Consider the following 6,738-nt stretch of genomic DNA (forward strand, 5'->3'; position numbering starts at 1 on the left):
TTTAATATAAATTAGAAACTCCTTTCTAATTTCATTCACTCTGGCCAGAGATTCCTGAACTAACATAAGTGGACCAACATTGAACATTCTCTTCCTTCACTAGAAGGGGTAGATCCTTTATTGATCATACACTATCTTCGTGTACAAATTCCTATACCCAGTAGAGCCCTTATAATTGTCCCTGGAGACTAAGAACTAAACCAAAGCATAATTCAGTGTACACAAGATGACTATGATGACCTCAAGTCTAAGGATACTTGTACAACTATCACTATGTGAACAACTGCTGACACGTGAGTGAACTCCATCAGTTGTTCAGCTGTGTGAGTCATGTTCAAGTGAACTTATTCTATAATAAGCACCTACATACTAGCTATAGTGTCACCACACAAATGTCTATGAGAACAGACATCCTTCATAATGAAGCAAGCATAGTATGTACCGATCTTTGCGGATTACTAATTACCAGTTAGTAATCCTACGACTAGGAAATATTTAAGTTTAGAGTTATCATCTTTTAGGTCTCATTATTACGATCTCATCATAATCCATAAAAATCTTTACTCTAAACTATGGATATATCTTATTTAAACACTTAAATAGATAAAGCCCGCAATAAAACCAAAATAAGTCTTTTATTAATATCAATGAAATCAAAACAAATTACATAAAAGTTATTCCTAAATCATCATACATTATTGGACTTAGGACACATGTAACACCCCCAAATCCGGGGTCGGGGATCCGGGTTATCACGAGTTCCATTTCCCTTAATAACACCCAATCTTAATAAACAATCAACTACTCTGTACTGTGACCCCACAATAAACACACACACCACAAGTTATAGTCTCAGAGATGAATATCCAAAAATAACACGAGTCATTTTATTCCAAAAATTATATGCCAATACACCTAAAAAGGGTTTCTGAATAAATTTACATTTCTTTGCCATTATTACAATTGATAAAGATACATAAGTTTGGTACATCAAAAGTTGAAAGCCTAGCCTATTGGTAGTTCCTACCTCAGCTACAGCGACATCAACGCCTATAGGATAGGAAACTGCAGAACGTTTCCTATCCGCTCGCGAATTGGGAGCTTGGTCCTGTTCATCTTGTCTATCTGATATTGTGTGATAAAAGAAGAAAGCAAGAGGTGAGCAACAAGCCCACCAAAATAATATGTATAATAACTAACAATATATGAGCTTTCTCATAGTACACATGGAAGTCTTGGTCAAGAAGAAATGAACCAAGCTGATATCTTAACGTGACCAAGTCGCAAAATATTCAGTATATATATACATATATACTTTTCACAATCTTTGAAATCCTCTGACATGTATAATATACACAGAGTTCCCGTTTATAACTGTATAAAATATCGTTGCAAGGTGATCTCATATATCTAACCTTGTCTCAACATTTTTCCGAAAATCTTTGACATGCACAAGATAATCATTTACTAGATATAAGTTTAAAAGATGAAGTTACAAGATACTCCAATATACTTATATCTGAATACTACTTGAACTACCACCGTTCAAGGTATAATGAGCTTTCAACAGTTCATCACATAGATGAGACTACAAGATAAGATTTGAATAGATAAAATCTTTGAAGTATTATTAGATGAAATGAAGTTATGATATACTTCATTAAGTCCCGATATATATATCCACATATATATCTCTTTATACATTTCCTGAAAACCTCTGTCATGTAAAGTATGAACAGAGTTTGTAACATCCAATGAATTTTTGGAAAGGAAAAGAATTGTGGCATAAACCCAGTATCTTGCTGATCAGGCAAAGATACCAATAAGTAACCTTTTCTACTAGTAGATGGACGAATTCCCCACTGGTTATCACCCTGGTCGCAATAGGACCTTATGCTGGACTGCCACTCAGCCACTTACACATTTGATGGACTCCCACTGAGCCACTTACACTTTCATGGACGACCACTGAGCCCATGTTGCTTATGCCGACTCGATAGATGGACTTACTTCCCGAACGTTGGGTAAGTAATCAATTAATTTACCAAAACCGCAACCTTGTTGCGAATATAAAATACACCACAGAGCCGGATCCCTCTGGTTTTGAGCGAGTATTTAAATCCCCTTTAAAAGGAAGATCTTAAATATATAAAAAATGAGTTTTGGGATCCGCTCTAACTTTTTTTAAAAATCATTTTAAAGACTCGAAAACACTTTAAAGAGTGTATGGAGTAATGCTGATTTAATAAAGTAAATCAGTCCCAATATATTACAAAATATCTGAATATTATCATTTAAATAATATTCCCTTAAAGAATAATCTTTATACAAATAATTGAAGTAGAAGTTGTAAAACTTATACTTGAAATGAGTATTAAATAATCAAAGATATACTTATACGAAAGTACTATCTTTATTTGAATAATCAAAAAAATAAGTTTGATTATCGACACCTTATTCTTTAGTAAAATAAAGAATACATTTCAGAAATTAATCGGAGTCATAGGTCCTCATATGAATATTCAAATAATATTCAATTAAATAATATAAGCGGAGTCATCTGTCCTCGAATGAATATTCAAGTAATATTCATTAAATAATATAAAGTGAGTCATAAGTCCTCGAATGAATATTCAAGTAATATTCATTAAATAATATAAAGTGAGTCATAAGTCCTCAAATGAATATTCAAGTAATATTCATTAAATAATATAAAGTTATCGAATAAACCTTATTCGATTAATAGTTTTTAAAAACCATATCAATATATATATATATATATATATATATATATATATCATATACTCGGGAACATCTACTCCCGGTTTTAGAAAAGGGTTCACCTTTGGGTCCCCTATACTCAGGGTATACATAACTACTGCTTATCTCTAGCATAGGTATTATGCAACTAATAAGCATTTGAACCAACAGATATATAAATCAAGGATACGAAACAAACATGCATATATACCATATCACATGCTCCAATATATCCCAAGAATTTGCTAATAACAAATATGCATTTATCACAAGACCATGCATATACATATATACATCACAACAACAGTTATACGGGTAGAAAACTTGCCTAAGTGCTCCCGGATAGACTTAAGCTTAGAGTGGGTCCGACAACCTATGAACAACAACATAAGTCGAAATTAAACCCCGGTCGCTTAAGAAACTAGACTTTAACCAATTAGACTCTAACGCTTGCTTTTGCGCTTAACGATTCACTTACGTCGCTCGAGTACCCTCGGCTCCACCATTTTTAATAAATTAACCATTAAGAATTTTAAAGTGATTCTTTCGCGAGTACCTTAACAACTACCTAATCCACTTAACATAATTGTTTCATACCCCAATTAGTCATTTAAAGTCCTTAACCAAGGTTTCAAAGTAAGGCGAGGGGTAATGGTTCGGTCGCGAAACGCCGTTACTTAAAACGGTCGTTTCTCCTAAACCTTACATCGGATTCAACGAACCACATATCAAAATGAAGCTCGTAACATGAACTATCTAATCATGGCAATGGTCAAAACCTAACAGTGAGTTCACGGGTCCTGATTGTTAAGAACAAAACAGTCTTAAAGTAAATCGGACATTACGACGGCTATGTTTACGCGATTACCAAATTTTAAACTACTCCAATCAACCACAAATCAACCACAAATCAACCCATAACCACCAATACCACCAAACTTCATCCAAACCTTACTAACTCAGTCTATAACCTCATGATTTTTCCAACTTATTCAATCTCAAACAAGAGCTACTAATTATACTTAAGGTTCGTCAACCAACAACCAAGATTTATAACCCAAAATCATTATAATTCCATCCAAACTCTAAACATACAAGAATCGTGCTCTCATGAACTATAACAAACAAAACCAAACCTATTACTCAAAGTAAAGTTAGGGTTTGTAGGGGTTATACCTTCCTTGGAGAGTGGAGAATCACTTAGGAAGCCTTAAATAACCACTAACTATCGTTACTAAGCTTGGATCTTGAAGAAAACATAAGAAAACACAAAGTTAGTTTCTTGAAAGCACTATTCACCAAGAACTTTGATGAATTTATTAGCTATGTTAAACATGGAATCTTGAGCTAACTTATGGCTCATCTTAGTTATGAATTATGGAAGCTAAAGAAACAAACCTCTTGAATTATGAAGGTGTGTAGCTTGATTTTTGAAATTTTCTCCTTTGCTTTTCATGGAAAAGCCGAGAGGAAAGAGTGGGGGAAGATGAAAATGTTTTTGTTTTGGTTGCTTTTGATTTTTGTGTTTGTTTTGCTTGTTAATTAGGTTGTTACCATGGTAAATATTGTGTGGCTCACAATCATCCAACAACACACTTGCTTGGTCATGCTTATGTCACCATGTGATGTCACCCTCCCTCCTTTGTCCTCTTCTCATTGGTTTGATGACATCATCCCCACTAATCTCTTTGATTAGCTTTTAATTATTTGGCTAATGACCGCTGATCTGTTATACGGTTCGCTTAACTTTCGTTTTCGTTTATCGTTTGAGGGATCATACCCGGGATCTTATTACCTAGGTTTCCTTAACCTTTCTCAAAACATTATATTACTTTTTATGATCCCCTCTTAAAATCCTTGAATTTAAATCCTATTTATCCTGTTACCTTATACTCACTTCTTTCTGTATCCGGTGGATTTCCGGGAAAAATCAAAGTGTTCGGAATTGGATTCTGACGATCTTTACATACACTTATATACCATATAAAGTACTAATAAAATCTCAGAATATCAATAACAAAACCCCTACATAGTGTGGCATGAAAAGTTTTCTTATTCAGCATAATCTGCAAAATCACTATTTATAAGGGTTTCAAAAATTTCCAAAAATTGGGGTTATTACAGTCTCCCCTCCTTAAAAGGATTCCGTCCCGGAATCAGATAGAAAATGAATAGGGATACTCTCTTAGCATTGCACTTTCTAACTCTCGAGTAAATTTTCCCATATTGTGGTCCTACCACTAAACTCTGCCTAGTTTGATAACCCTTCTCCTAAGTACTTGTTCCTTTTCACTCTATAACCCTTCCTGGTTGCTCCATATAGGTTACGTCTGGTTGCATGTCTAGGCGCTCATATGCCCCTATTTATCTGGCATCCGAATTATACTTCCTAACATTGATACGTGAAACACGTTATGACTTGCTACATGTTCGGGGGTAGGGCTAGCTCATATGCTATCTTCCCAATACGTCTTAATATATCCAAGGGTCCAACAATTCGTGGACTTAAACTTTCCTTTCTTTCCAACCCTCATCAATTCCTTTTTAAGGGAATACTTTTAACAATACAAGGTTCCCTCCTTCATACTCTTTGTCCTTTCATTTTTCAAATCAGCATACTTCTTATGTCCATCTTAAGCTACTCCCAGCCGTCCTCTGATTAGATCTATTATATCCTTGGTCCTTTGGACTACTGCGGGTCCGAGCATCTTGCGCTCTACAACTTCATCCTAACATAAGGGAGATCGACATTGTCTTCCCTGAAGGATCTCATAAGGCGACTTCTCGATAATGACATATGATCTATTGTCGTAAGAAAACTCAATCCGTGTTAAGTGATCATTCCAATTTCTTTCAAGTCTATTGCATAGACTCTCATTATAGCTTTTAGCATTAGAGCTTTTGCTTCTCAAAACCATTCTTTTCCAGTTCGTAATCGCTACTACCTTCCGTTCCTAATATTATACTAGTTATACTTTTGCTCGTTAGCGTTCTATAACCTTTTAATAACCACGTCAACCTTAGTATCACGAATGTGTTTCCATTCCGAATACCACCATAACTTTACTACTCCTTTTTCAGCTGTTTCTATTTCCAAAGTTTGATCAATCATATAGAAGTAAAGGAATTTGTTGAGAGATCACTATGATCATGAACACTTGTTATATCGCATAGTTAGTACAGAAGGTGGCCAGCCTTTAGTACTTGACAAGCAATTAAACAATAGATGGTATCCTACTAGGCTTCTATCACACAGATAGATAGTCATTCGGCAATACCTCCCCTTCTGGAAGGGTTGTTCTTCTCAGCTTACATGAAATGAAAAGAAGAGAAAAGAACGAACTGAAGAGAATTGCATATTCGTAAAAAAAAAAAATTTATTGCCATAAAATATCTGGCTTGGAATCTACCTTTGAACTATAGAGGTTTGTCATAGGAGAACAAAACATATATGTATTTATATCAACATCAAGTATTATATCATCGTATTTCACATGCCTAAATATTTTTGCTATTCCGTCCATCATTCTATGGACCCATGCTCTTCCTCGAGCTTATACACAATCACCTTTGAAACTCCCTCGATATCAAAAATCAAATCTGGGATCTCATTCTAGACATCATCGTTACTAGAATTCTATGCTTGCACCGCAACCTTCCTCATATAGTAATACGACTCTCTTTTCATAAGAGGGAATAAATATTCAATAGGTAGATACTCTACTTAATTAGTCTATCAATGATAACTTATACACTACCACGACCCGATTAGTGGTACTCAATCTCAACATCTATTCCAATACAACTCTCACGGTTGTAATCAGCTCATTACTCGCAGAATCATTGCTGCATTACTATGGTCCACCACTGACCTACTGTCGTCATTCACTTTCCATGAAATCTTAATATCTAACCATACGGAGTCCATACATGTCGTATAGAATACTTCTAAGGAGTTAACATAATCACCAATCATAA

The sequence above is a fragment of the Apium graveolens genome, chromosome 3 (genome assembly GCF_009905375.1).
Source record: "Apium graveolens cultivar Ventura chromosome 3, ASM990537v1, whole genome shotgun sequence".
NCBI classification, from domain to species: Eukaryota; Viridiplantae; Streptophyta; class Magnoliopsida; order Apiales; family Apiaceae; genus Apium; species Apium graveolens.